Source organism: Heteronotia binoei, chromosome 3 (genome assembly GCF_032191835.1).
Source record: "Heteronotia binoei isolate CCM8104 ecotype False Entrance Well chromosome 3, APGP_CSIRO_Hbin_v1, whole genome shotgun sequence".
NCBI lineage: Eukaryota > Metazoa > Chordata > Lepidosauria > Squamata > Gekkonidae > Heteronotia > Heteronotia binoei.
The window spans coordinates 45,160,990-45,175,607 of NC_083225.1; positions in this window are offsets into that span (position 1 = coordinate 45,160,990).

Here is a 14,618-nt window from a genome sequence, read left to right on the forward strand (position 1 = left end):
GTGATGGACTGCACTTTTAAAAGCTTAGAAGTGCTGTATAGATAAAGGACTGTGAAGGGTTAATTCTTCAAAAAGCCAGAGAGATTTGAGAGACAAGCTGCTCCAAGGAAACTGATTGGTTAGCATAAGTTGAGCAGAAAAAGACTTGAGAAATTGATGTTGAGGAGAAAATCAATCTGACTTCAGCCCAAGCTGAGAAGAGGCAAGTACCAACTGAGAACAGTTTAACGCAGACAGAGAACTGCAGGGCAAGGACAAGTGGGTAGTTAGGTGAAAACTCCCATTCAGGCCAGAAAGGGGGATAGACCTAGAGAAAGAACAATTTTCCTATAATATAGTGGGTTCAATGCATGGCAGAGGCGATGTGGTAGTGAATCATCAGCTCTTTATTGATTACAGCATCATGAAGCATACCCATAACTGGGCCCACAGGGCCAACTATATACACACCTGTGTCCCCACGCAAGCGTTTGATTGGTCCATTCAAACCAGCAGGGGGCCCATTATCAGAGCTGGGCAGCAGGGTTTTGGATCCTGCTGCCCATTGTTCCCAAGTCCCCAAGCTCTGGTCGTATGGCTCCAGTGAGCCCAGCAGGAACACACTTTCAGTTCTCACTTGAGTCCGCATACATTACATCTCTCCCCTCCTAGTTCATGAGCCCTAACATACATAGTCTTTGAGGTACGCCGGCTTGTGGCACTCCCTTGTTGACTGCCTGGTTGCCGGAGAGGGTGGTGGTGTGGCGGCCGCTTCGGGCGCAGCAGACAGAGGAGCCAGGGATGCAGAAGCTTCTGTTGCCGGCTCCCGGATGTGTCCTGCTCCGGCGGAAGGTCGGGGGTTGGAATCGCAGCCCCTGCCGGTCCGGGGTTTGTCAGAGCCGGAACCACCGGCGGGTCCTACGTTCCACTGTCGTTTTCGCCCTCTTCCCCATGCGCCTCCCATGACCTCAATTGGTCTATGTGCCACCGCATTGTGAACCCCCCCTCGGTGGTGACCTTGTACATGACTGACCCCAACACCCTGGAGATTCTGACTGGAAGCCCCCAAAGTTCTTTGCGTACACTAAGTTCCCAGTATTGAAAACCCTGGGTGCTCTGACTGTGTTGGGCATCTCTTGCATGTCTGGGGCCCAATCGGGGTGCATGTGGTCTATGAGCGTTGACAACCCCTGGTCCATGAGGAGCTCAGCTGGGCTGCGGCCAGTGGCGGTGCAGGGAATGGCATGCTGGGCTAGCAGGAATTACGCGAGGTGGACCTCCCAGTCCCTCTGGATGATGCCGTGGAGGGACTCTTTTGTGGATCTCACCATCCTCTCCATTTGGCCATTGGTGGCCAGGTGAAAACGAGCTGACCTGAGGTGCCGAATTAGATTCCAGTCGCAGAAGTCTTGGAATTCCCCTGATGTGAAGGTGGTCCTATTGTCTGAGACAAGAGTGTCAGGGAGCCCCTGGGTGGCGAAAACCTTGCGGAGTACTGTAATGGCAGCCCGGGAGGAAGTGTGGGCCACCAGGACTATTTCCAACCACTTAGCATAGGAGTCCACGATTAGGAAAAATAGCTGGCCCTGAATGGCCCCGCGAAGTCCAGGTGCAACGGAGACCATGGGTTATGTGTGGACTCCCACTGCTGGACTGGTGCTCTGGATGGTGCTGGGCGAGTCTCCTGGCATGGTTGGCACCTAGCTACCCAAGACACAATGGCATCATCGATTCCGGGCCACCAGTCGTAGTTGCGGGCAAGGGCCTTCATCCACACTATTCCCGGGTGAAAATCATGTAGTACGATGAGGACTCTTTGGTACAGAGCAGGGGGCACCACTACCCGCCCCCCCCATAACAGGCAGCCCTTGTGGACTTATAATTCGTCCCGCTGCAAACTCTGGGTCCACCCGGCCTGTGGGCTATCCTCTCCACACCCAGTTGAAAACCCGGGAGAGGGTTTTGTCCCAGGCAGAAAGACACGCAATGTCCTTTGAATGAAGTGGGCGGTCTGGGAGGTACTCTAACTAACAGCATTATCTGGTGTGCTGGTGCTAGATCTGGGTCCCCGGAGGGTAGCAGCAACCAACTCAAAGCATCTGCATGGCCCATAGCCTTTCCCGAACTGTACTGCAAGTCACACTGGTACTCCGCTAGGAAAATGGACCACCTTAGGACCCTGGGCGACAGCATCTGGGGCGTTTGGCGATCGGGGGCATACAATCCCAGGAGGGGCTTATGATCCGTGAGTATGGTGAAGGGCCGACCGTACAGATAATTATGGATTTTTTTTTACCCCAGCTACAATAGCCAACCCTTCCTTATCTATTTGCGCATAGTTGCACTCCGGTTTCTGCAATGTCCTCAATAGTAAGCCACCAGAACCTCTTGGCTATCCGGCAGCACATGCGCTAAGGCTGCCCCCCTCCATAAGGAGATGCGTCACATGCTAAGACCACGGGCAGCCGCTCATCGAAGTGCACCAGCAGGCTGTTCGATGTCAGCATCTCCTTCACCGCTTGGAATGCCGGCAGCCCCACACCCATGGGGCCCTTTTGTCCAGCAAACAGTGGAGGGGTTCCACTACCGCCGCCTTGTGGGGAGGCTCAAGAAGGCTTGTAGTTCCACTTTATTAGTGGGGGCGGGGTGTCTCAAATGGCCTCCACCTTTTCCTTCGAGCAGTGGATCCCATTCACATCCACTGAGTACCCCAGGAAGTCGATCTTAGGCATCCCCAGCATACATTTCTCCCTCTTCACCTTTAGGCCTGCTGAGTTGAAACGTTGGAGTACTGAGTGGAGGTGGGAGGCGAAATCATCCTCCGTGGCTGTGGCAATTAACACATCGTCAAAAAATGGCTGGATCCCTGGGATACCTTTCAAAAGAGAGTCCATTAGGTTCTGTAAGATCCCCGGGGACATGCTGACCCCAAACTGGAGGCACTTGACTTTGAACGTGCCTCTATGTGTTACTATCATTTGTGCCTCGGCCGTGACGGTGTCCACTGGAAGTTGTTGATAGGCCTGGGCCAAGTCCAATTTCCTGAAAATTTTTGCCCCTGCTAGGGAGGCCAGCACATGGCTCACTACCAGCACAAGGTAGGTGTGGCCTCACAGCACTTTGTTTATAGTACACTTATAATCAGCGCAGAGGTGGACGTGGCCATCAGGCTTCACTGGGGTGACAGCGGGCATTTCCCAGCATGCGTTAGCAACTGGCTCTAGCATTCCCTGCGCTACCAGGAGGTTTAGCTCCTCCTCTATCTTATGTTTGAGGGCAAAGAGACCTCACCGTGCCTTCAGTCTTATAGGCTGCATGTTCCAGTTGTAAGGACACTGGGGGGCCCGTGTAAGTCCCCAGGGTCCCGTCAAAAACTGCTGGGAACTCCCCACAGATGCTCTGGAAGTCTCTGGGGCAAGTGGGGGCCTGATGTAATCCCGTTACTTGGATCCTTAAAGGTCCAAACCTTAAAGGCTCAGCAATCTGCAGAAGTCCCCTTCCACGACTATAAGGGGCAACTGTCCAGAGAAGTTGCCGTGCTTCACCCTCAGGAGCCCCACTCCCTTAACTGCAATCTCCCGTTTCTGATAGTCCCGAACTATAAATGGAGATGGCTGCAGTTTGGCTTTCCCCCCAGGGCATAACTTCCGGAAAACCCTAAGAGAAATGAATCCACCTGAATCCACTTCATTTTGCATCGTTTGCCTTTGATGTTAACAGTCACTTGCAATTTCCCAGGGGAAGGCAGAGGAAGTTGCCATACCTGCTTTTCCGAAGTAGCAATGCAGTGGAGGTCTTCTGCCATGGCAGCATCCTGGTTTCTGCCCAGGTCCTGCCGGCTGGCACTTCTCAGGGTGGAGTGCTTGGGCCGGGAACGGCAGACCTTTGCAAGATGGCCCGTTTTCCACATTGGTGACAGACTGTGTCTCAGAATTGGCAGGAATGTCGCTCGTGGGGATCCCCGCAGCTGGCACACTCTTGAGCAGATGCTTTCTCGGATGAACGGCTTGGTGGTTTCTTCTGTGCCGCGTGCTGTAGCTTGTGTGTGTCGTCTTCCCTGGAGTCCTCCGACTCGAATGAGGAGGCAGCAGCTCGATGTGCAGAGGTGGTGGCTCACTACTTCCACAATTTCTCGTACGCTGTAGCCTCCTTGATGGCCTTGGCTAGGTCGGTGTCATCCTTTCCCACGAACTTCCGTCTCAGTTTTTTGTCCCGCAGGCTGAAGATGAACCGGTCCCTTAACGCTTCGTCGAGGACTGGGAATTCACAGCGGAGCGACAACCGGAACTCTGCCACTAACTCGTTTGGTTGTTGGCAGCGCTCCAAGAACTCGAGGCAGTGGGCCAGGATGGTTGGTTGTGGGGTGAAGTGTGTTGTGAGGGCCGTGATGATCTCATCGAAGGTGGCCGTCTTGAGAGTCACCAGCGTCATTAGCCCTTGGGCCAACTCCAGGACATCCATGGCGCAGGAGCTAAGCAGCAGCGACTTCTTTTTGCACCCCATGACCTCGTTGTAGTCGATGTGGTTCTCCAGTTGCTATAACCAGGTCTCCCATCTCCCATCTCTCAGGGCGACCCACATCAAAGGCTTGAATCGGTCCTGGTGTAGTGGCCATCTCATCAGCGGCAGTGGGTTGAGCGTGATGCTGGATCCGAACAGCGATGCAATGCCAGCTGGGCCACTCACCAGGATCCCACCTTCGTTGCCACTATAATATAGTGGGTTCAATGCATGCCAGAGGCGAGGTGGTAGTGAATCATCAGCTCTTTATTGATTACAGCATCGTGAGGCATACCCATAAGACTGGCTAACTGGGCCCACAGGGCCAACTATATACACACCTGTGTTCCCACGCAAGCGTTTGATTGGTCCATTCAAACCAGAGGGGGCCCGTGATTGGAGCTGGGCAGCAGGGTTTTGGATCCTGCTGCCCATTGTTCCCAAGTCCCCAAGCTCTGGCTGTCTGGCTCCAATGAGCCCAGAACACTTTCAGTTCTCTCTTGAGTCTGCACACATTACATTTCCCTAACCAGTTAAAACAGTGAGCTATTTCTAAAGAGTTGAGAGGTCCTTGGTGTGATGATTTCAATAAGGCTTTTGATAAGGTTCTGCATACTATCCTTGTTGACATGTTGGTAAAATGTGGTTTGTATCCTGTTACTGTTATGTGGATCTGTAAGTGGCTGACAGATCGCACCCAAAGAGTGCTTGTGAATGGTTCCTCATCCCCTTGGAGAGGAGTGACAAGTGGAGTGCCTCAAGGATCTGTCCTGGGACCTGTTTTGTTCAACATCTTTAAAAATGATTTGGATGAAGGAAGAGAGGGAATGCTTATTAAATCTGCGGATGATAGTAAATTGGGAGGGGCTGCAATGACAGAGACAGGATACAGGATGATCTTGAGAAGCTGGAAAACTGGGCTAAAACCAATAAAACGAACATTAACAGGAATAAATGTAAAGTTCTGCATTTAGATAGGAAAAATCCAATGCAATATGATGGGGGGAGACTTGTCTTGGCAGTAGTATATTTGAAAAGGATCTAGGCTTCTTAGTGGACCATATGCTGAACATGAGTCAACAGTGTGATGAAGTGGCTAAAAGGCAAATGCAATTTTGGGCTGTATTAACAAAAGTATAGTGTCCAGATCACGTGAAGTGATGATATTGCTTTACACTGCTCTGGTAAGACCTCACCTGGAGTATTGTGTTCAGTTTTGGCCACCACATTTTAAGAAGGATATAGACAAGCTGGAACAGGTCCAGAGGAGGGTGACAAAAATGGTGAGGTGTCTGGAGACCAAGTCCTATGAAGAAAGGTTGAAAGAGCTGAGTATGTTTAGCATGAAAATGAGGCAGCTGAGAAGTGATATGATCATCATCTTCAATCAAGTACATCTAGAGGATGGTGTAGAATTGTTTTCTGTTGCCTCAGAAGGTAAGACCAGAACCAATGGGTTGTAATTAAATCAGAAGAGCTTCTGGCTCAACATTAGGAAGCAGTTCCTGACAGTCAGGAGCGTTCCTCAGTGGAAGAGGTTTCCTCAGGAGTGGGTGGGCTCTCCTTCCTTGGAGGTTTTTAAACCAAGGCTAGATGGCTGGCCATCTGACAGCAATGCTGATCCTGTGAACTTAGGGGGAGGTATTTGTGAATTCCCTGCATTATGCAGGGGGTTATACTAGATGACCCTTCGGGAGTCCCTTCCAATGCTATGATTCTAACAAAACACTCTAACAGCACCTCCATTGGGATACTTGTTCTATTGTCCTGTTTCAGCATCATAGTGCTCTTAAATGAACATTCCAAAAAAAAAGGAGAGATCACACATCACCCAGCAAAAAGGGGCATGAAAAGGAAAGCAGAACTGTATGAAATGGTACAGCACTTCAGTGTTGGATGCCTGCTGGAAGGAAAATCACTGGCATCCCTGTACCAGATTACTAAAAATTGCTTTCCAGTTTAGAATGGTAAGTGTGAAAAGAGCCAGAATTACAAATCTCTTAAGTTTGTGGACTCCAAAGGGTTTAGCAGGGTGTATCTCTTCTTAGGACTGCATTGTTGCTGTTACCATTAATTTTTAGGACTGCTTTGTAGTTATGGCAGTAACTACAAAGGTAAATGTTGAAGTAGCTTGTGTACACAATGTGTTCCCTATAAAAGACACATTTTTAAACACACACATGAATAATGCCTGCACAGAGCCCCAGTGATACCATAGGTCCCCAACTGTAGTTTCCCATTGGAAAAAGAAATTTAGCTTTGAGTCTCTGCATGTATAACGGGGTCCAAGAGCTATTTGAAGCCTGTATATAGGATTAAAAAATGAGAGATGAATTGTATACAACAAAGAAAATGCTGCAGCTGCAAGATATTGTTTTATATAGGAGCTCCTGGCCTTTAGCATGACACTTTGTTTCTAACAGAATACTCTGTTCATGAGAATTCATACTATAGCCTATCAAAACTTTTACCTATAACCTATCAAAACTAGTCCAACATAGATTTGTTTAATCTGATTTCCTTTACGGGGGGAGGGGGAAGCCAAGATTTTATTATGTCCATTACGAATACCCAACACCAGCTATTCAGGGATCATATACTCTTCCCATCCCCCCTCTGAAATGTAGCAAGCTTATTACAGTTCTCTTTTTAGGCTATAATATAGTGGTAAATCAAATATCAGAACATGTGTTCTATACACCGAGTTGAGGTTGAGGGTCTCTAGGGAGAGATTCCATTAGTTGGGCCATCCACATAAAAAATATTTGATAGAATCTAGATGGCTTTGGTGACTGACATTTAGAAACTCAATGTTATAAAATAGTTATTTAGAATTCTAGATGATATATGAGACATACATCGTTGCAAAATATGAAAGGAGTTACCAGGTTTCATTTCACAGTTCTGAAATGAAGGCACTGCCTTTTATCAAGAGAAGTGTGCCTTTGGCAATGAACTCTGCACTCACCTTCTTTTACCCCAGAGGCAGAAAATCTTCATTTTACACAACTATACTTCCTCTTTTTGCTGTTCAACAAAAACACCCCCCTTTATTTTAGAAACAGACACATTTGAATAAAAATTCAAATATTTGATCAAATAAAGTCCCCCCCCCCCCATTAAAAAAATGCTCATGAGACCACCTCCTGGCTTTTGGTTATTACTCTGCTTTATTTTGCCCGAGTCTCTTGGGGCCTCAGAATAGAGAAGGAGGGTCTCAAGGTTGCACCAACCAAGTTTTCCCTCTATTTCCTAAAACAGTGCTCCTCCCAGGTAGGGTACATTCCTTTCTACTCTTCTCACCAATTAACCTCAGCCTCACTTCCCTGGCCCCATTATATGGGCCAGGGGGTAGAGCAACACTTCCCCAGTCTCCTGTTCCACCCCTGCTGACCGTCCCTCCTTTCTCTCACTGGCCAGTTCCTGGGAGGCCTCCAACCAGACCTTCTACCAGGTTCTTGCATGGCTTGGCCTCTCCTGTGCTCCACCCAAGCTATCATGTTTGGGCTTCTACTGGCTGCCTCCATGCCAGCCAACTGGCTCAATGGCCTCTGAGGCTCACTCTTCCCTGGCATCATCTTTGTTTTCCTGGTGCTGAGAGATGACATCATCAGCTGTCACCCAAAGGGTTACAAAGTCTTACCTTGGCTCCAGCGGGGGATAATTTTCACATGCCCAAAAGCATCTGGGGCACAATGACATTGCCTGGAAGTGATGTCATTGTGCTGGGCATGTCAAGCCATGGACACTCTAGCATTTTGAGTAAAACCCTATGGTATGTTGCACTCTTTGGGAGCAGGGATCCCCCTGGCAGCCCACTCTGTGCCAGAGGTTGGGGGCCTCCAAACTGGGGGAAACCCCACCCTCAGCGGGAGCTTGACAGCCCTATCTGGGAATCAGGAAAACAGTGGTAAGGCCCATACCCAGTTACTGCAGCTACCTGCTACCTAGGACTCCTTGGAGTTCTGGCCAAATCGATGGTGGTATAAGGGAGATGGCTGCTGCTTGAATCCTGCAGTATTGGGGAAGTCCCTGACTTTGCCACAGGTGCCGAGGACAGGGCATGCACAGGCCTCGTATACATTAAAATAGAAACATGGGAATCAAAGTACAATTTGCATTCCACATTGTGTCCAGTTTATGTTAGATATGGAAGTATGATACAGATATTCACCAGTTTCACACCTCATCTTATAATAAGCAAGTGCCATAAGGCAAAGCAAAGTATGTATCACTTAGCAAAATTTTTCACCTGATCTGGTCAGTCCGCTACAGTGGTTCAAACGCCAGACTAGCATTCAAATGACCCAAGTTCAAACCCTCACTCTACCATGGAAGTTCACTGGCTGAACTTGAGTCATTCACTCTTTCACAGCCTAATCAACCTGTCAGGATTGTTGTTGTTGTGAGGATAAAATGGATGAGTGGAGAGCAATGTAGTAATCTGTTCTGAGTCTCTAAAGGGAAGAAGAGTGGGATTAGGGTGACCATAATGTCTGAAGGCCAGCCAGGGACACCTTGGGGGGAAAGGGGGGAGGCAGGGGTGTGCGCGTGAAGCGCGTGCGCCGCCGGAAACAGGAAGTGACGTCACTTCCGGTGATGTCATGCCACCGCCGGAAACAGGAAGTGACACCACTTCCTGTGACATCATTTCCCCCGTGTCACCTGCCGGAAACGGGAAGTGACATCACTTCCTGTGACATCACTTCCCCCAAATGACATCATTTCCCCCAAATGCCACTGCCGGAAACAGGAAGTGACTTCACAGCACTTCCTGTGACGTCCCCAAAAATCCCCCAAATATCACCGCCGGAAACAATTTTGTTCTCAAATCCTGTATATACTTCATCAGTATATGGGATAAGGCACTTTCTCAACTGTGCTGCATAATGCAGCCTATTTATTTTGTCCTGTTTGCTCTGTTGGCTCTATCTGCGCCACCTTCATCACTTTCAGGGTGTGGATCCCCCAGTGGGGTGGTCTCCCGACTCCCTCCGCCGGCTGTTTCTGATAGCCCTGCGCCCCCTCTTTCATTTGATATGTGTCCCGTGCGGGTGCCACCCTCCCGCCGGGAGATGCCGCAAAATGAGCCCCCTTGAGGCTTATGGCGGCAGGGCTCGGGGGAAGCGAGCTAGACTGCTGTTCTTTTGAGGGGTTATAGAGTGTTTCGAGCCCATCCCTGTGGCATCGGTCCCATCATTGTGGGACCCAGGGGGCCGGCGCAGCGGCCCGCCGAAGCAGCCTGTCACTAATAACACAGGTCGAGATGCAGGACAGGAACCCGGAAGTGACCGACAGGCTGCTTCAGCGGGCCGCCTCAGTAAAACCCTATGGTATATGCTTGCCAGAACTCCTTGGAGTTCAATTGTGCTTGTCACACCTTTGCTCTTGGCTCCACCTCCAAAGTCCCCAGATATTTCTTGAGTTAGACTTGGCAACCCTAACTGGCAGGGTCAGCCATTGGATTCTGATGGATCCATTGACCAACCATGAACTCAGAGGGAATCATAAAGATAGCTTCCTACCCAATAGGGTTGCCAGCACCAGCAGAAGAGGGGTTGAACCAGCAGGAGGGGGACTTTCTGGGAGTGGGGGTGGAATGCTGCAACATGCTGATATCACACAGAAGTGACATCATCACATCAGCGATGTGTGGTGGTGCTCTGCTTTTTGAGAAAAACTATGGTAAAATCACCCTTGAACCATAAGAATAATAATTTTTAATTTATATCCCGTCCTCCCTGCCAAAGCAGGCTCAGGGTGGCTTACATGGCATAAAATGCAGACATTACAATAATACAATAATAAAAATACACTAATTACATAGCAATTATATATTACTCGATTAAATGTACTGTTACATTAAAACCATCTAATTGAAACTATCAAATTTAAAACCAACAAATTAATTCAGTGCTACAATCTCAATGTTACTCATTTTGACACAATTTTATGTGACGACAGTACAATAAATTCCACATTAAGAAAAAGCCAGCTGAAAGGGGATAGTTTTGCAGGCCCTGCAGAACTGGTTAAGGCTCCGCAAGGCCCTCACCTCTTCTGGTAATTGGTTCCGCCAGTGGGGAGCTGTGATCGAAAAGGCCCTTTCTCTCGTAACTTTCAGTTTGGCCTCCTTCGGCCCAGGGATTGTCAATAGGTTTTGCGAGCCAGATCTCAGTACCCTCTGGGGAACATATGGGGAGAGACGGTCCCTAAGGTAGGCAGGTCCTCGGCCACATAGGGTTTTAAAGGTAATAACCAGCACCTTGTAATGAATCCGGTACACAATTGGCAGCCAGTGCAGTTCCCGTAGCCTCAACTGTATGTGCTTCCACTTAGGGAGTCCCAATAGCAGTCTGGCTGCCGTATTCTGCACTAGCTGCAGTTTCCGGGTTTGGCATAGGGGCAGCCCCATGTAGAGGGCACTACAGTAGTCTAACCTTGAGGTGACCATTGCACGGATCACTGTTGCCAAATCATCACGCTCCAGGAAGGGAGCCAACTGCCTCACCTGCCTAAGATGAAAAAAGGTGGATTTAGCAGTGGCTGCTATCTGGGCCTCCATTGACAAGGAAGGCTCCAGTAGCACCGCCAAGCTCTTGACCTTGGGGGGGATTTCCCTTCCCAGGCTGCCACGGCTCAGGCAAAGGACCTCTGTCTTCACTGGATTCAACTTCAACCTACTCAGCCTGAGCCAACCTGCCACAGCTTGCTGTGCTAGGTCCAGATTTTCTAGGACACCGCCAGGCCGGCCATCCATTGGTAGATAGAGCTGGGTGTCATCAGCATAATGGTGACAACCCAGCCCATACCTCCAGGCAATCTGAGCAAGGGAGTGCATGTAGATGTTTAACAACATCGAGGAGAGGACCGCCCCCTGAGGCACCCCACAATTAAGTGGATGCCTCTGGGACAGTTCTCCCCCAATCACCACCCTTTGTTCCCAACCATCGAGGAAAGAGGAAAGCCATTGCAAGGCCAGCCCCTGAATTCCCACATCCACTGTATCGATGGTCAACCATATCGAACGCAACCGATAAGTCTAACACGTCAGCACTGCCGAACCACCTCGATCCAGATGCTGCTGGAGATCATCCACCAGGGCGACCAGCACTGTCTCCATCCCATGGCCTGGGCAGAAGCTGGACTGGTGGGGATCTAGGATGGAAGCGTCATCCAGGAAACTCTGCAATTGTAACGCCACTGCCCTCTCAATAATTTTGCCCCAAAAGGGCAAATTTGAGACCGGCCGGTAATGTGCCAATTCAGTCAGATCTGATGAAACCTTTTTCAGGAGGGGGCGGACCACAGTCTCTTTAAGAGGCATTGGAAAAAGTCCCACCGAGAGTGATCTATTTACGATGTCCCGTATAGGACACCTAATCTCCCTCTGGCAAACTTTATTAGTCAGGAGGGGCACGGGTCCAGATCACAAGTTGTTGGGCGTACAGTAGAGAAAATTCTGTCAACTTCCTCCAAGCTGAGTGTGTTGAAGCAATCCATGACTGAATCCATGACAGGCATGGGGGCTTGAGTTCACATACTGTATCCAATGTGGAGGGGAGGTCGTGGCGGAGCGACGCGACTTTGTCTGCAAAAAAATTCGCAAAAGCCTCACAGCCTATCTCTAATTCCTTAGCATTTAGCCTGCCTTGCAGCAGTGTTGTAAGATTCCAAATCATCCTAAACAATTGCACCAGGCACAAATTTGCAGACGCAATCTTGGCCGCAAAGTAAGTCTTCTTTGTGGCTTTGGTTGCCATCTCATAGGACCTCATAAACTCTCTATAAGATGTTCTAGTCACTTTGTTTTGAGTATGCCGCCATTGCCTCTCTAACCGTCTGAGTCCTCGTTTCAGCTGTCACAGCTCCGAGGTATACCACGGGGCCAGCTTAACACAAGGGCACAGAGGGCGTCAAGGTGCGATCTCATCAATGACTCTGGAGAGCTGGCCATGCCAGGACTCAACCAGATCATCGAGAGAATTGCCAGGGGGCCAGGGATCCCGTAGAGCCATTTGGAACCACTCAGGGTACATCAGACTCCGCGGGTGAGCCAAAATAAGCTCACCGCCCAAACGGGCTTGGAGTGGAGCATTCACACAAGCCTTAAGGGCAAAGTGGTCCGACCATGGCGCCGCCTCCACAGTTACATCGTCCACCATAACTCCAGCCGCAAAGATCAAATCTAACATGTCTCCTGCCTGGTGAGTGGGCGATGTAACAAATTGGGGGAGTCCCAGTGTCACCATGGATGACACTAGGTCACCTGACTGGAGGTCACATTGTCAGCATGGACATTGAAGTCGCCCAGGATCAGAAGCCTTGGGTACTCCAATGCCCAGCCTGCTACAGCCTTGATCAGGGATGGTAAGGCACTGGCTGGTGTATTAGGCGGACGGTACACCAGCCAAATCGCCAACCCCTCCCCAACGTCCCACGCCAGACCAGCACATTCAATACCATTGATCTCTGGGGCCGGGAGAGCCCTAAAGGAGTAAGCCTCTTGTATGAATAGAGCCACCCCTCCCCCCTGCCCACTAGTTCCTGATTGGTGAACGGCGGACTCTATTCTGGAGAACCAGATTCCCCACTCCTCCATATGCAATCAGCCATGTGATTTTGGGTCAGTCACAAGTTCTCTCAGAACTGTTCTCTCAAGCAGTCCTCTCAGAGTTCTTTCAGCCCCATCCACATCAGAGAGTGTCTGTTGTGGGGAAAGGAAGGAAAGGAGATTGTGAGCCACTATGAGACTCTGAATGAAAGGCAAAATATAAATACAATCTCTGCTTCTTCTTTTACATCATCATAATCATCGTCACTACTACTACTACTATTACTACTAGGAAAAGACAGGTTGCTTACCTGTAACTGTAGATCTTCGAGTGGTCATCTGTGCAATCACACTCATGGGATAGAGCGCCTGCACCGATCCCTAAATCAATATCTGGAAAGCCCAGGATTTTTCCGCACTCGGCGCCAATGGGCATGCACAGGCATCCCAGTACACATGCTCACCGCCGCCAGTTCCTTCCTGACTGCTGGAAGTCCCTACTGGAGGGAGACCATCAGCAGTGGGGAAGGAGGGCAGGTAGTGTGAATGCACAGATGACCACTCGAAGATCTACAGTTACAGGTAAGCAACCTGTCTATCTTCTTCGTGGTCTCTTGCTTCACACTCATGGGAGACTAGCAAGCAAAACATACCTGGAGGCAGGAAGACGGTCAACCGGAAGAAACCGCTTGCAACACCGCAGTTCCCAACCGAGTCCTCTGCTGAGCATCCAGCGCGTAGTGCGTCCAGCGCGTAGTGTTTCATGAAGGCATGCGGAGAAGACCAGGTGGCAGCCTTGCAGACATCAGTAAGGGACATGCCTCTCAGGAACGCCACTGACATGGCCATCGCTCTTATGGAGTGTCCACGAACAGGTCCAGGTAACGGCTTCTTTGCCAACAAATAACAGAGTTTAATCATCTCAGTAAGCCATTTTGAGAGCCTCAGATGAAATCCTGGAACCTTGCTTGGGTGCAGCATATGAAACAAAAAGCTGCTTGTCCTTACGAAAAATCTTTGAATGGTTCAAATAAAACAACAAGGCATGCTTAACATCCAAAGCATGCAATCTATGTTCCTCATCCGAGGAAGGAGTAGGGTAAAAAGTGGGTAACCAAACTTCTAAATTGAGGTGGAACTGAGAGACCATCTTTGGAAGAAAAGTAATGTCCGGAGCCAAGGAGACTCCAGTCTCCCGAAAAACAAGGTAAGGATAATCACAACGCATTGCCGTGAGCTCCCCAACATGACGCGCTGATGTGATGGCAACCAAAAATGCAGTTTTCCATGATAGGAGCTGCAAAGAGAACGTGGCCATCAGATCAAAGGGGCGACGGATCAGTTTGTCCAGCACTAAAGTCAAGTCCCACAACTGTGGGGGCAATCTAGATGGTGGATACAGCCTAAACAAACCCCTCAGAAACTTCTTGGAATGAGGGTGCGCAAAAACAGAGTATCCCTCCACAGGATCATGAAAGGCAGATATTGCCGCCAAATATACCTTGATGGAGGAGAAAACAAGGCCAGCATCCACTAGGGATAACAAAAAATCAAAAATTACCGACAATCCCACCCTGCTAGGTGA